The following is a 15,838-nucleotide window of genomic DNA, read 5'->3' as shown; positions in this document are numbered from 1 at the left end:
ACTGCTGTGTCAATGCATGTGGTTTGCAATCACTAGTTACAAGTGGTGGATCAATCTAGCAGAAAAAACTCAATTATGCACAGATGTAGGTGATCACAAAGGTTTCTATGAGGCCTTGAAAACAGCATACAGGCCTACATACCAGGTACAAAGCCCTCTACTCAGCACAGATGGTCAAACGCTTCTAACAGATAAAACCTCCATTCTGAATCGATGGTCTGAACACTTTCAGACTCTTTTCAGTACCAACTGTGTGGTCCAAGACTCAGCAATTCAGTCCATCACACAACAACCAGTAAAATATGAATTGGATACTGCCCCCACTTTAGGAGAAACCCTCAAGGCCATACAGCAGGTGAAAACTGGCAAGGCAGCGGGGGTTGATGGAATTCCACCTGAAGTCTGGAAACATGGGGGACTTGCACTACACACCAAATTTCACGAGTTTGTGGTGCGCTGTTGGGAACTCAGTGAACTACCATCAGACCTTCGAGATGCAGTCATCATCACTTTGTATAAGACGAAAGGTATTAAATCTGACTGCTCAAACTACTGGGGTATTACTCTGCTCTCCATTGCTGGCAAAATCCTGGCAAGAATACTCTTGAACAGACTAATACCCACTATAGCAGAAGGGAAAGTCAGTGTGGTTTCAGAGCCAACAGAAGCACCACAGACATGGTATTTGTTCTCAGACAACTGCAAGAGAAGTGTAGGGAACAGAACAAAGGTCTCTATGTAACCTTTGTTGACCTCACCAAGGCTTTCGATACTGTGAGCAGAAAAGGTCTGTGGCAGACCTTGGAACGTTTAGGTTGTCCCCCCACGTTCCTTAAAATGATCATCTCACTTCATGAGGATCAACATGGCCAAGTCAGGTATGGTAACACACTTTCTGAGCCCTTTTTAATTAAGAATGGTGTGAAACAAGGCTGCGTTCTCGCTCCTACCTTATTCACAATCTTTTTTAGCATGATGCTCCAAAGGGCCACGGCAGATCTCGATGATCAGGATGGTATCTACATTCGATACCGTACTGATGGAAGCCTATTCAATCTAAGGCGTCTGAAGGCCCACACCAAGACCCTAAACCATCTTGTCCGGGAGCTGCTTTATGCTGATGATGCCGCCCTTGTCACCCACACAGAAGCAGCTCTGCAGCGTTTAACATCCTGCTTTGCAGAGGCTGCTGAGCTCTTTGGGCTGGAAGTCAGCTTAAAGAAGACAGAGGTTCTCCATCAACCTGCACCTCAGGAAGTCCCCCATCATCCCCACATCGCCATTGGCCAATCAGAGCTCAAATCAGTCCAGTAGTTTAATTACCTAGGTAGCCTCATCTCCTCGGATGGTAAGATTGACGGGGAGATAGACAACAAGTTGGCAAAGGCATACAGTGCTTTTGGAAAACTCCACAAAAGAGTATGGTGTAATAAACACTTGAAGAAAAGTACAAAGATCAGTGTCTACAGAACCATTGTGATGTCTACTGTCTTGTATGGTTCTGAATCATGGGTCATCTACCACCACCACCTGCGTCTCCTAGAACGCTTCCATCAACGCTGCCTCCATACAATCCTAAACATCCACTGGTCAGATTATGTGACCAATACATCTGTTCTAGAACAAGCAGCAGTCACAAGTATTGAGGCCATGCTGATGAGAACACAGCTGCGCTGGTCAGGGCACGCCTCAAGGATGAAGGACCACCGCCTCCCTAAGATCTTGCTTTGTGGTGAACTTGCCACTGGCTGCCGCAAGAGTGGAGCCCCGAAGAAAAGATTCAAGGACTCCCTGAAACAACATCTCACCCTTGGCCATACTGATCACCATAACTGGTCTACTCTGGCCTCCAACCGGGAGGTCTGGAGACACATTATCTATAACACTGCTGCTTCCTTTGAGAACGCACGCAGGATCACTCTTGAGGAGAAAAGGCAACGCAGGAAGAATCGTGTCTTGCAGAATACACCATCTAAGGAGTCTTTCTGTTGTGCCTTTTGCAATTGGATATGTCTGTCACGTATTGACCTCATAAGTCACCAACGTGCCTGTAACAAATGTGGATAAAGCCTTCCCAAATCTTTGTTCGCGAAGCCCAGCCATGATGATGACAATCACTAGTATTTCACTATAGAAGTAGAGAGTTTGGAAAGGAAAAGAAGGAATTTCTTACATGGGATAGTAGAGCACTTAGGAAATGGAAGAAAAATAAGTTCACAAGTTCCTAATAATATTGAAAACTGTTTGCAACATTTAAATTTTGACACAGTGGTTCATTCTCCTCTTTCTTCCCTGTCATCCCTCAGTTAATCTATAGGCTTTCTATATCTCCTTTATGGTTTAATCTGCAACAGTTGCATCTCCTTCATATGCTATTATCCACACCATGTTAGCTGTGTTCTTACAGGAAACAAAGCTGTGCTCTGAACTGCATTATGGAACTGGACATCACAAGCTACTGCACTTACATGTCACCACTGGATAGGTACCCTTTAATGTATTCACCTTACAGAGAAATACACTAAGAAGTGTTTCTTCACAACAGCAACAGAACAAGCCAAGCAATTAAATAGCAAGAAAAAATGAAAAATAAAAAGAAAGTGCTGAGGTTGCCCTAAATTTAGAATGACTTCTCTGGTTTACTCCAGATTTCCCTTCAAAACAGAGATGTGTTAAAGATCTTGGTAAAGACGTATCATGCAAGCTTTGAAGAGACTGCTTCTGTGTGGGGCAATTTAGAAATGTAGATTTAGAAATCAAGCTTGTAATGGGAAATGTACTTAACCATCAAATAATCAAGAACCTGACATAAACTAGTAATTGCCTTCAAACCAACAGATTTACAAGTACAAGACAGTAGATTTCAATTTCTCTACCAGAATTTGCAAAGGCTTTGCCTGTTAGCACTGATTTTGATACCAAATGCCAAGCTGTTAGGATCACCGTTTTCATTCCCAGTAAGCGTCTTTTCTATTACTGTTCACATACCCCTACAAGAATCTTTTACTTTGTAGCTCTAACTGCTAACAACTTACTCAGAGCTGAAAGCAGCAATCTGTTATGAATCATTCTGTGGGTATTAAAAGACAATGAGTTCTTTCACATCTTCTGGTTTAATTCTTTTTCTCTAGATAATATCCCTTATTTCAATTACAGTGTTTATCTTTTGAAGGTAACTTACCCTCCCCCTAATTACATTATTCCTAGAAACACCTGGCTTTTTTTTTTCCTTTGTGCTTTACAACTCAATATGGAAAGCAGCATCCTTAATTCTTTTCTGTCTCGTGGGGCACAACACTGAAGAAGGAATATGTTCTTACCCAGACCATAATTTACTGTCCACATCAACCTGACCTATGACAGATATGGTATCCCTAATTTTAAGTCCTTTGCAGAGTATTCAAGGTGCTGCATTCTATTTCTGAAGGGCAGATGCTGAATCTGAGTGGCAGATTAGCAATCACTAGCTGAAATGTAGAAATTCTCTAAAATGAGGCCGTTCAACCACGCAATCACAGTGTGGGTGGGTCTTCAGTGAAAAGCATATCTGAGGACTCTGCCTAGAAACGTGCCAAGTTCAAGCTGAAGGATGAAATCCAAACCAGCTGTATCATGGGGACAGATGTGCTTTCAACCAGAGAGTCTGCAAACAGTGAGATCAGGGGTATGCTTTGTTGATTCTGTGAATAAAGGATGATTTTTTTTTTTTTATCTTTGTGGGTCCCTTCAAACTCAAGATACTCTATAATTCAAGGAACACTAGAATTGACCCATTTACATTGGTTTATTCTTGAAGAGAAAATATCCGGCACTGGCTGCATCCTCATGGAAAGACACTTGCTTAAAGAAGCATTGAATTTCCTGAATTTCCCTTCTCGTGTCAAGAGTGACCAGTGCTGCACACAGACAGAAATACAGCTTTTCCCTGGGGAGAATTTTACTGAGGAAATTTAGGGAAATGAAAGGAATAATTACCTCTGCTCAACACTAACGTAACACTATTCTTTTAATTATTTGCCTGAGAAATCAAAGCTTTTCAGAAAATATCAGATCATGTATCATGTAATCAGCATTGTGCTAAACAAGAAAAAGGAATTATGATGTCCTTTTTGTTTAGATAGCTGCTACTTTTTTTAATGTTTTCTTTTCCTTTGGAAACAATCATTTCTCTACTCCTTCTCTTCTGAACCGCCTTGGGGTTCACCTGATTTCTTGGTAAATTTCCAGTTTTTACAGCTTCTCTATCCAGATCTCATCCAAAAAGTGCTCTAGTTAGAGCCTGAGTTCACTCAGAATTACCATAAATGTAAATCTCAATTTACAATACCCATCACCTTGTGCCTTTATAAATTATTTGTTATCTAATACAGTGTTTTACCTTCTTTCATGTAATTTTTCTAACATCTGGCCACCTACCATACCTACACATTATTTGCTTAAGTATTAGACTTATGTTATATTAAAAAAAATCCTATAGCAAACACTGTTAGCAAAAACATCTGAGTGGGTAGAATATAAACTCTCCCTGCAATTTTGAAAAGCCTGTAGCTGATTACTTCAGCTACATATAATAATAAACTAAAAATAAGAAATCAGAGAGAAGAAAAGGTGAGATCTGGTGAAACATGGATGGATATTGATTTTAAAAGAGCTCTTATTCCGCAGTTACTGACCTCCTATTTGTCTTCTCTCTATTCCTGAATTATATTTACTGCTATACATGGTCTTTCTTCAGCATCACAGAGAAGCAATAAATGTCTGCCTGAAATAATAAAGAGTTTGACAGCATTAAAAAGATCTTGTCTAAAGAGAAATTAGTGTACTTGAAAATACAGGGTCAAATTCCCCTATTAATATCAGCAGCGAGGCTTTGTTGAAAATCATTGGGGATATAGTGACAAAACAGACAAAAGTGTGCCCTTAAAAGCTGGCTGGGGTCTATGTAGTGTGTAATCAATGGACTTGCTTGTCTTTTGGATCCAATACTTAGCAATTTTTAAAATGAAGTAACTTCTGGACACTCATAGTGCTATTGCAGGAATGTCTGCAATATATAATGTAGTATCCCCAAAACTCTTTTCTACATCATCAAAGTACATACGTAAATCAAAGTGAGCCATCTAACTCAGATAGAACAATATGATAAGTTCAAATTAAATTAGTGATGTTCTTTCTCTTTAAGGGTAGGAACATCCTGTTCAGAAAAAGGTTCATGAAAGTCAAAGGCAGAAAATTTTAGAATAATATCTGATTGAACTACTGTTCATTATTTGCATTTCCACTGAAGAATGATGTTTCAAACCTTTCATATTTGTGATAATATGTTATAATGATTTTGAGTATAATGAACTAACAGAAATTAACATTAATATTTCTGTGTGGCTTTTGCTTTTCTTATTAAACTGTTGGGCCTGGCACACAAGCAAAGAAAAATGAAGAATTAATTCACTGCTACCTACGGGCAATCAGGTGTTCAGCCATCTCCATGAAAGCAGCACCCCATCATGTGTAACAGTGGCTTGGGAAGACAAATACCAAATAGCCCTCCCTTCCTCCTTCTTCTCCCCAGATTTACATACTGAGTATGATATCATATTATATGGAATATCCCTTTGGTGAGTTGGGGTCACCTGTCCTGGTTGTGCCTCCTCCCAGCCTCCCATGCATCCAGAACTTCTTCGCAAGTGAGGCAGTATGGAAAGCAGAAGAGGCCTTTGTTTTATGTAAGTGCTGCTCAGCAAAAACAAAACCATCTCTATATTATCATCACTGTGTTCAGCACAAATCCAAAACACAGCCCCATGCCAGCCACTGCGAAGAAAATTAACTTGCCCCCAGCCGAAACCAGCACAATGGCACAAGACATAACATGTCATAAATAAGTGAATTTATAATTAAACTGTATATATTGAAATATAGCATCATGTTAATGTATAGCTGCTGTCCAAGTAAAACTGTGGGTAGAGTTATCATGAGGAAGAGCCATCAGGTGCAAAACACTAAAATAATAAATTATCTACCTCTTTCACAGAGAAATGGAAAGAGGGAAAATCCTTTGCAGAGGCTCTTTAAAAATATCATCACCTGCATTAGGTAACTAGACACAAACATACTTTTACCTAATTTCTGCTTATCTGGTGCCTTGCAGATATAGCAGGAGTATTACTTTCTTAATGGCAGATAAAATTATCATCCCACCAAGAGTAATAAACAATCTGGAAAAGAAACAAAACAGGATTTATCACTCTGTTTTGTTTTGCTTAATTCAGTGGTATTTTGGCTCCACATGGGTTGCTTGAACACATCACTGTTAGGGCAACAGCTAGTTTCGCTGATTGAGTGACAGTGCCAGAAGCAGTGATATGGAAAAGCTGGGTCGGGTTATGGACCAGGCACTCCCTGGCCAAGCTGCTGCTGTGCTCACATCCACCTTTCATCATCATCTTAGGAACTGGAGGGAATAAGAAAGAAAATCCTGTCCTTTCCTGTAACAGATCCTGATCCTGATAAGAGCATTTCAGAGACTTTCACAGATATTTTGCACTCAGAAAATTCTTGTCTATGCATTCATGTGGTATTCAGAGTTTAAAAAAAAAAAAAAAACCTGCTGTGCTCACCTGGCCAGTTTTCTAGGCTATTTGATACTTCACAAGAAATGAACAAATGTTACATTACCCAAATACTTATATGCTTGTATAAGCAGAAAATAGACAGTTTGGACTTGTCAATACTTCCTTAAGAAGAAATATATAGACAGAAAATGAATTATTGAAATACTTTAATTTCAACAAATATAAAGAAAAACCTGCAGCATTTTAAAATTCAAAACAATTTTTGTGATGCAATTATAAAAAAGTTATAAAAAAGTTAGTAAAATTATATCATTAATCCATATTTCATTATTGCAATAAAGGATGAACAGACATCCTACAAGAACCAGCAAGACTCAAAATTAAGGGTATATGAAGCACAGGATATGAAACAGGCACCAAGTCATTAAAATATAGGAAGCAAAGATGAAAAGGAGCACGCTTTCCATTCTTAGATAAGCATCAGTTATAAATCACTTCTCTCCAAACACAAATGTTTCTGAGTCAAAGAAAGAAAAAAAAAAAGAAAAAAAAGGAAAAGCAAAGGTCTAACTGTCATGTAAACTCATTTTAAATGTCATGTCTTATTAGAACCCAATAAGTGGAACGTCTGTTTTCCCCCTTTGGTTAAGCCATCACATTTGTCAAAATTTTATGATAATTCATTCCATCATTCCTCAGACATTTAAATGACAGACAGTCCTTGGGAAAAAAAATCCCTGTAATCCTACTCTTCATGTTAAACTGCCTCTAGAGAGGTTTTTAAAGTATACCACATCATGGTAGGAGCAGAGTCCTAAACTTCTCAATTCCACTTATGATTTGCTGCCTTTTTGGAAAATGACAATAAATTGGCTCTCTACTATTCTTGACCTCTTGACTTTTGAACCATTGCTGTCCATGCCTTAACTCTGCTTGTTTAAGTCAGCAGCTATCGTATCACTCTGATCCTTTCCCAGAGGGTCTGGAGATTTAAGTCTCCTGAACGGTTAAGCTCCCCCTCTAGTGTTCACTGCTCATCATATTATTCCTCCAAGAAGAAGGGAAAAGACATGTCACTTCATAACTTCTCCCAGAGATAGCTTCTGCTCATTTATAGCTTAAGAGTTTAATGGCAGTAGCAAGAAGATTAAAAGGTAAATAGAATACTTTTAATGTGTTTTTATTTGACTTCTTTCAGATAATTTTGTAAGAACAAAGAGAAAATAGCAATGAAGTTTCTAGTCTGAAATTAGTGTAAAACAGTGCCTGATCTTTAAAAAAAATATCTAGTGGTATGTAGAATCTCTGAAACAGTCAGCATTTAGAAGGCATGCAATAGTATAGCATTACCCCTGGGAAAGCATCAATTTGTCCATAGGTGAGTAAGTTAATAACTGAAACCAAGGTGTGAGAAATCTTCATTTAAGTGCTGATTACTAATCAAATAGGAGTAGGGGTTTCTCGCATATCTCTTTCCTTAATAAGTCTTGCTAGTGACCTGAAAAAGACATCCTTTATTGCTTGAGGCTCAGCATATTCATATATATGCATGCACATTGATTATTTGGATTTACTTTAATGAAACAAAGTTTAATGAAAATCAGCTCATTGTAATAATCAAAACCTGGAAGCCTGAAGGTTAAAAGTTCAGTCTCTTTGTTAAACGCGGCCTTGGACCCACAGCTAAATAATCCTAGAATTTATTGTACTGTGGAAACACTGAAAAAATAAACCCTGCCACTTCAGATGAGAGTACATCAGCACATCATCCCCAAATCTGAATTGATTTTAGTTTTAAATGCATAGTGTTTGAGCTAAATTGAGGAGTGCAAAAACAGCCCTTCGCTTCAAGTCCCTCTTTGAAAATTGAAAACATTAAAAAAAACCCTAAACAAACCCTTCTTAAAATACTATTAAAAATTCAAAGCACATATGCTGATCTGTGACAGAAAATATTTTTGTTTTTATTAACCTGGATAATTTTTCTTAACTGATATCCTTCTATGATTGATATAAGCAATACTTCATATAGTAGCCACTGTTTAACTACACAGAAATAAAAAAAAAAAAAGGAAAGTTGAACGAATGTCAGCTAAAAAACCCCTGGTTTTGTTTTAAATATGAAAACGTATTAAATGATATCCAAGCAAAATTCTGGTGGAGCAATTTCTTCTGTTCTAATGATTCTTGTGCAAAAGAAATGCTCTGGAAAATTATGTTCATTGTGCCAAAATTTTCTTTTAAAAATGAAAATAACTCTTACCCTGTTTTATAACTTCTATGTGACCTATTTAACTTTTGCCTTTTCAGTGTAACTTTCCTCCTTTTTCTCCTTTAATATTAAATATTGTGGCATGTAAAAATTGTATTAAAAATGTAAAACATATCTGAACAAAATCAGACTCTTTAATGGATTTAGTATTTTTTTTCCTCACTACATTCTTTCCTAATCAATTTCAATATCTGGTTTTGTCATTCCAAGTACATTGAAAACTTTAACTCCTTACTACAGCGGACAATTCTGCCCTCTGTATCCTTCTGCAAGGTGTACACGTTAGCAAATTTCTTGTACTAAAAATAAAAATAGTGTTTTAGAAAATAGAACTGCAAATTTTGCAAGCTTCTCAAAGCTGTTTATTCTGCTAGTGTGCAGTAGAGCTTTGCATTCAGAACGTATACTGGCTGGTTTGACCAGTGAGTTACAAGTATGTGTGGATTACATCTGTGATGGAGGATTTCTAGCTGGAGTGGACAGAACTGTTGAAATCCAGCTTAGTGCAATCTCTGTATAAAGGTGCAATTTCTAAAGTACTATAGAAATAAGCTGTACAAGTGCAAAGGTAGGGCATGGATTGATTATTTTAGAAGAAAGAGGGGGCTAAATATGAAAATATGAATCATCTTTAATACCATTTACTCTGGGTACAGGGCACAGTTGGACAGAGAGCTAAAATATAATAAGTATTGTCTAATGTGGGCATTAAATCACCCACAAAGCAAAGACCGGTGTCTTCCTTATGTGTAGACCATCCAATGTTGCATGCAAAAGCAAGTATCTAAATAATATGCACTTAACTTCCTCAGCACTACAATGCAGTACCCATCCTGTCCTGCTGTCCCCCAGTGAACATCCTGGAGAAAAACATACCATCGAGGCATGCATTGAGAAGATTGTCTGGCATCAAACTGGCTGATACTCTCCAAAATGGACAGATGTTCAGCTATGTTGCAATAGGAGCGGCCTGATTCACAGACCAGAGAGATAAGTCAGATGAGAAACATAACCAAAGGCATTATGTAAACAGAGTTCAAACTACAACTCAGAATCTTAATCAGTTTCTAAATGGTTCCTTTGGCAAGAAATCAGTTGCTGTGTGAAGGGTAGCAGGGTGCAGATGAGATGTTTGGGAAGAGGAGGAAATAAAGACACACATATGCTAGCCAGTACACAAACTTCCCCACATGGAAGAGTTACAACAGAGCAAAGGACTCAACACTTTATCGGTCTTTTTCTCCTGAAAGCTGGTTTCTTTAACAATAAAATTAAAAATAAAGAGATATAAAGATTGTTTCAGACATCTAAGACTAAAAGATAGGATGCACTTGCAAATATATATTAAAACATGGTATTGACTTGTAGTGTAGACATAAAGTGAATAAGAGAAAGGTTAAAAATAAAGAAGGAAAAAGAAGTTTCCTCTATTATTCTTTTGGACAAACAAAATGCTTAAACAGAAGATTAAAGGAGATAACAGGAGATTCCTGACAAGGAATTCTTCATAATAATGCATATAATGTCTTATTAATCAATCAGACTTACAAGATATTATGTCCTAATTATATTTAAATTGGTAATTTAAATAGTTCTGAATTAAAAAGAAAAACAAAACAAAATAACCCCCCAACACTATAGGTAATCATAAGGTTGCAATTATAAATCCTACATGAGATTAGAAAAACAATTCTTCACTTAACAATTTACTGTTTGCAAGGTAACCCATCTCCTGGAGAAGATACTTGAGCATCATTGAAACAATGTAGACACTGTATATAAATTAGAACTCTTGTTTTCTAATCTATCTCTGTAACTTTTGCTTACTTGATGAAAGCTTGAACTTCACAACTACATCAAGTCATTATTGAAAGAAATCATATGTGATTGGACAACACTCTCACTTTTCAATGAGTAAAACCTGCTAAATATTTAAAAAAGGTTCAGTTCTCTTAACACCTGGAATGATTATATGATGCAAATATCTGTCTATAACCCTCATAGGATTTAACGATGTTAAATCTGCTGTATCTGAAGTTTGTATGTAAGTTCATTTGGTACTCAGAAAATATTTACTTCTTCACTAACTTCTCTAGCGTAGCTTCTATTACTGCATCATATTGTTGTAAAATCAGGAATTGCTGTAATTTCAATTAAATCAAAACGATATCTGGCTTTCATATGACAGTGGTGAGACAGAATGCTGATGTTCTTTGAACTCCTTACCTATTTAAAATGTGATTTAGGGTATTGCTTCATTACTATATATCCATCTATCTTCTACAGTTTTTTTTTAAATTTAAAATTTTGTAATGAAAGCAATTCCTAATTTTCTTTACTTTTTTATTTCTTTTCTTAGAGATTGTAAGAGCAATAATTTGATTTGTTGATAGGTTTTTGGTTTGTTTGTTTAGTTTGGTAAGAGGATTTATGCATGCACATGTTTGTTACATGTATATGGGAAGGAATTATTTCTAGAGAGACTATTTCTGAGTCTAACACTGTGGTCAATTTTGAGTTCTTTCTTATTTCTTGTAAGAGTTCATTACATAATCAAGGCTGAGCCTGTGAAGTGGGAAACTAAGCATCCCTCTGTAGGCGAACACCAGGATTCCGAAGCCCGGAAAGAACAACTTTAGAAATGGGTCCATTACAGCAGCGACTTCCCGAGATTGAGCAAAGCAGAAAAACAACAACTACTTGCGTTTTCTATTGTGCAGGTTCTCCTTGAGTTGTGTAATTTCCCTGACCCACGCGGCCCCCCCATTCGGAACCACGTTGTCTCCCCTCCCCGATCGTGGACTCCGCTCCTGCACAAGCAGGATAGGTTGTCTCACCCGCCTCTTGGCAGTCCCTAGTTCTGTTACTGGAACGTGATCCTCCTGTATCCTCTATTAGTCAGTAGAGCCCTCAAACCACTCCCTTTCCTCCGGACCTTGACCCAATCATGGCCCTTCTTCTTGCTCTCCCCCCAAGCCCATATAAACCGCAGGAGTTTCAAAATAAAGGTCTTTTCACCTTGGGACACCGAGAGGAAACTTGGTCACTCTCTCCTCCTGCCAAAGGGGGACCGCTCGACTGAGTTCTTCTCCGGGAAACCTCCAGCGGAGAGTCCACAATCAAGTCCGTTATCCCTGCTGTTAGTCAACAATTGTGCTGAACTGCTGCCATGAAAAGTCAGGGAAGAAAGCTGATTTCTTGGATACCAGAGTTCAAACCCTTGCAGGGATATGGGCAGTGGATCAGAGACCTTGAACCAGACACTTCTGTCAATACAAAGCCAATATGAAAGAGAGAGCAGTAAAAATAGCACTGACTACTAAGCAAAGTGATTGACAGACCTTTTTTGTAGGGGATATACACCACCTCCTGCCCTCTCCAAATTACTAACTGATGCTTTTCCATGGTGTGTGTACTCATTTGTAGATATAATGAGTAGCAATAATACTGTCTTATATTTTTCTTCCTTTTTGATGTTGATAGCAAGTAAATGCTGATCAAGCCAATACACATAAGCACAAAAGCTATGCAATTTCCTTTAACATAAACATTCTCAGCTGCAAACAATGCTGTCATTCTAACAGTTCTTTCTTTGAGTTCAATTTTTCCCATTTTTTCTCTCCCTTTTTTTTTTCCTCTCTTTTTTTTTTTTTTTTGGTGGGTCTTATCTACATGATTCTTCAGAGGATCAATCAAAACTCATTTTCCTAGTGCAAATCAATCAATCAATATTTCATGCCTGACATGGCCTGGTATGTACTACAGAATCACAAAGCACCCATTTGTATTTCCTTAACAACATGTTTTGCTCCTGTTTGACACAGAGAGATTGCCAAATACTTTAGAGGACAAATACACAGACATCTACATTGTTAGCTCCTATAAACTGTCTCTCTTTTATCTGGTTTCTGGTATCACATCTGCCTTTAAAAGACTTTCTCTACCCTGACATACATAGAACTGTGCTGGAAAAATTAAATAGTACAGAGATATCACATTTTCTACACTGCACAGTAACACTACAGCTATTTAGACAAAGAATTCCCGAGACTCCAGTCATTTACTGTCTGATTCAAGCTGGACTTCAGATGAGTAGAGTAGAAGGGACAGTTTTCAAGTAACTGCCTTCTCTTCTTTTTACACCATTGAAAGGAAAAATAGCTTTTCTGCTTTGCAAGGGTGCCTGACAGTCAGAGGAAGATGATGGAGATGATGGGGAGGAACTGGGCTCATGAACCTTCTACTAGCCCTCCTCTTCTGTATTTGGTTTAGGCTGGTGAATTGAAGGGAGTAGTATGAAAGGAGTATAACCTCCACTTGTGACTGACTAAGTCTGGGCTTTACTCTGACTCTATTAATTAAGAAGGGTTAAATTTTTCAGTTTCTAAAACTCAATTATTTGTCATTAGTTTTAGTGTCCTGCATGCAGTTAAAGCCTGCTATTTTCAGATGAGAGAATTTGATGGGGAAAGGAAGATTTAACACTTCTCTATAATTCCTTATGCAGTGAAAGTCATGCATCATGGCTGGGCTTCACTAACGAAGATTTGGGAAGGACTCTACCCACACTTACTACAAGCACGCTGGTGGCTAAAAAGGCCAATATGAGATAGACAAGTCTAGTTGCAAAAGGCACAGCAGAAAGACTCCTTAGGTGGTATCGGCAAGACACAATTCTTTCTGCATTGTCTTTTCTCCTCGAGAGTGATCCTGCGTGCATTCTGAAAAGAAGCAGCAGCGTTATAGATAGTGTGTCTCCAGGCCTCCTGATTGGAGGCCGCAGTGAAAGTAGTGACAGGTATAAAACACTTGAAAACCTATGCATCTCCAAAATTAGCTCAAGTTGTTTTCTTTCATGCAAAGAACATTACTCCAAAAATGCCAAAGAGAAAAAAATATATATACCAGTGCGTACGTTCCTAACTCAAATACACAGAACCCGAGGAAATGGCTTGAAGTTGTGTCAGGAGAGGGTTAGGTTGGATATTAGAAAGAGGTTCTTCACCCAGAGGGTGGCTGGGGGCTGGAACAGACTCCCTGGGTAACAGCACCAATCCTGACAGAATTCAATAAGTGTTTGGACGGTCCTCTTGGGCACATGGTGTTTCTTGGGGATGGTCCTCTGCGGGGCTAAGGCTTGGAGTTGATTCTATGATTCTTTGATTCTGTGATTCTGTGATAATGTAATTTGAAGGTAATTTTATTTTTTTATTTCATTAATGGATATGACTTGTTTAATAGACCTTCCTTTTTTCTTTGTTTTGACCTTTTGACCTTACCCATCCTTTTACAGAGTTAATAGACAAGGCTGACAGAAATATGGATGCTGAGTTCAAAGCAGGTGTTTGACAAACAAACACCTACAGAAGGAATTGCATTCTAGATTTTTTCTACATTTGTTTTAAATTTAAAAAGCTTATTTTGCATCTCTTAAAAGTGCGGGATTGCCCACCACTGAAACCTGTTCAGTAGTACAGGTAGCAGAAGTGAAAGTTTACTTACATCAATTTTTTGCATGGATTTTAATCTTTCTTAGGATGATTCACCTCTGAAAATAGAAGTGTATCCTCTACACCCGTTCAGTACTCAAATCATCTCTTCAAAGTAACAAATTGACTAGGTATTCTGAAAAATGCACTGATAACCATATTTCCTGTTGATTATGGAGCATCCACTAACAGTGTCATGACTTTAGTCAACTAAATAAGATAGCTGTGATTTAACACTAAATTTATCTGTAACCATACTTATATACTTAATGAATCCAAAAGTAATGTTTCATGTGATTGAAATGGATAATTTTTGAACTATTCTTACAGTTTCTGATTCTCAGAGGCAACTGAAGAAGGTACAGTACAACTCATTTACAGGAAAGATTTAAAGTATCATTAATTTAATCTGATGGGCTTTTTTATATTGGACAGGAAGCTAAACACTTCTAAACACTTCTCTGTATTATATCTGTTATGAATTGAGATGGTGCAAAGAAGGCCCATAATTTTTGCTCAGTCATTTACACATGCCAAGTACAGGACTTGCAGAAAGTTGTAGAAGTGATAATGTGAGTATAGTGTCTTTTATCTGGAATTAAATATGCTGATATTTGTCAAAATTGGAGAGGAAAAAAAATCCAGAAATACTGAATACAGTAGTTCTAAGAGTAGAAGTGATTAAGTGCATAGGATAGAAATGCATGAGGAATTATTTAATTTTTTTTAAGACTGTCCACAGCACACTATATTCTTCAAATTTCTTGGTAATGAAGCTACCAGCAGAAGTAATCCTCAGTATGCTTTCAGCATCCTGAGGTTTTCCAGAACACATCAATCTCCTAAGAATTAATATTATTCAACTTTTCTTATGAAGTTGTGTTTAAGATGAAATAAGGGAAGCCATGTCCAAAGAATCAAAGATCAATATAGCAAATGTGAAGATCTTTAATACTATAATAAAAATCCTAAAAAGATCTGCTTTTCCGTTTAAAAAAGCTAAGCAATGAATGTAGTAAAGTCAACTGTGGTGTTTACTTAAGGTTGTGCACATTTTTTATGATTTTTTTCTCAAAAAAATGTTAAAGTATTCAAATATCATCAAAAAATATACTGACTTGGATTTATACAGTGTGAGACAAACAGAATATAGTCAATGCTTCAAAATTAATTATGCTTTATAACAATTCACAAAATAATTTACCCCTTGTCACTGAAATACTTAACATTTAATCTAGGAGGAGACTGGATCTGCCATTAGTACCAAAAATATTGCACATGGTACAAGGACTGTTAACTGCAATCTTCCTTTATTATCTATATGTTTTAAGATTTTTGATCATTTTCACTCTATGTAAGAGTGGCACATGTTGCATGGCCTTGCACAGTAAATGATTTTGAAATTTGAAGTCAGATGCTATGCTGAAACATACTGAGGTGGTTTTTCTGACTTTGACACCTAATCCGATGTATAAAAAAGTGATCCCTTGAGAAAATATTACACA

The sequence above is a fragment of the Corapipo altera genome, unplaced genomic scaffold (genome assembly GCF_003945725.1).
Source record: "Corapipo altera isolate COAL_440 unplaced genomic scaffold, ASM394572v1 61281, whole genome shotgun sequence".
NCBI lineage: Eukaryota > Metazoa > Chordata > Aves > Passeriformes > Pipridae > Corapipo > Corapipo altera.
This window is presented reverse-complemented; position numbering follows the sequence as displayed.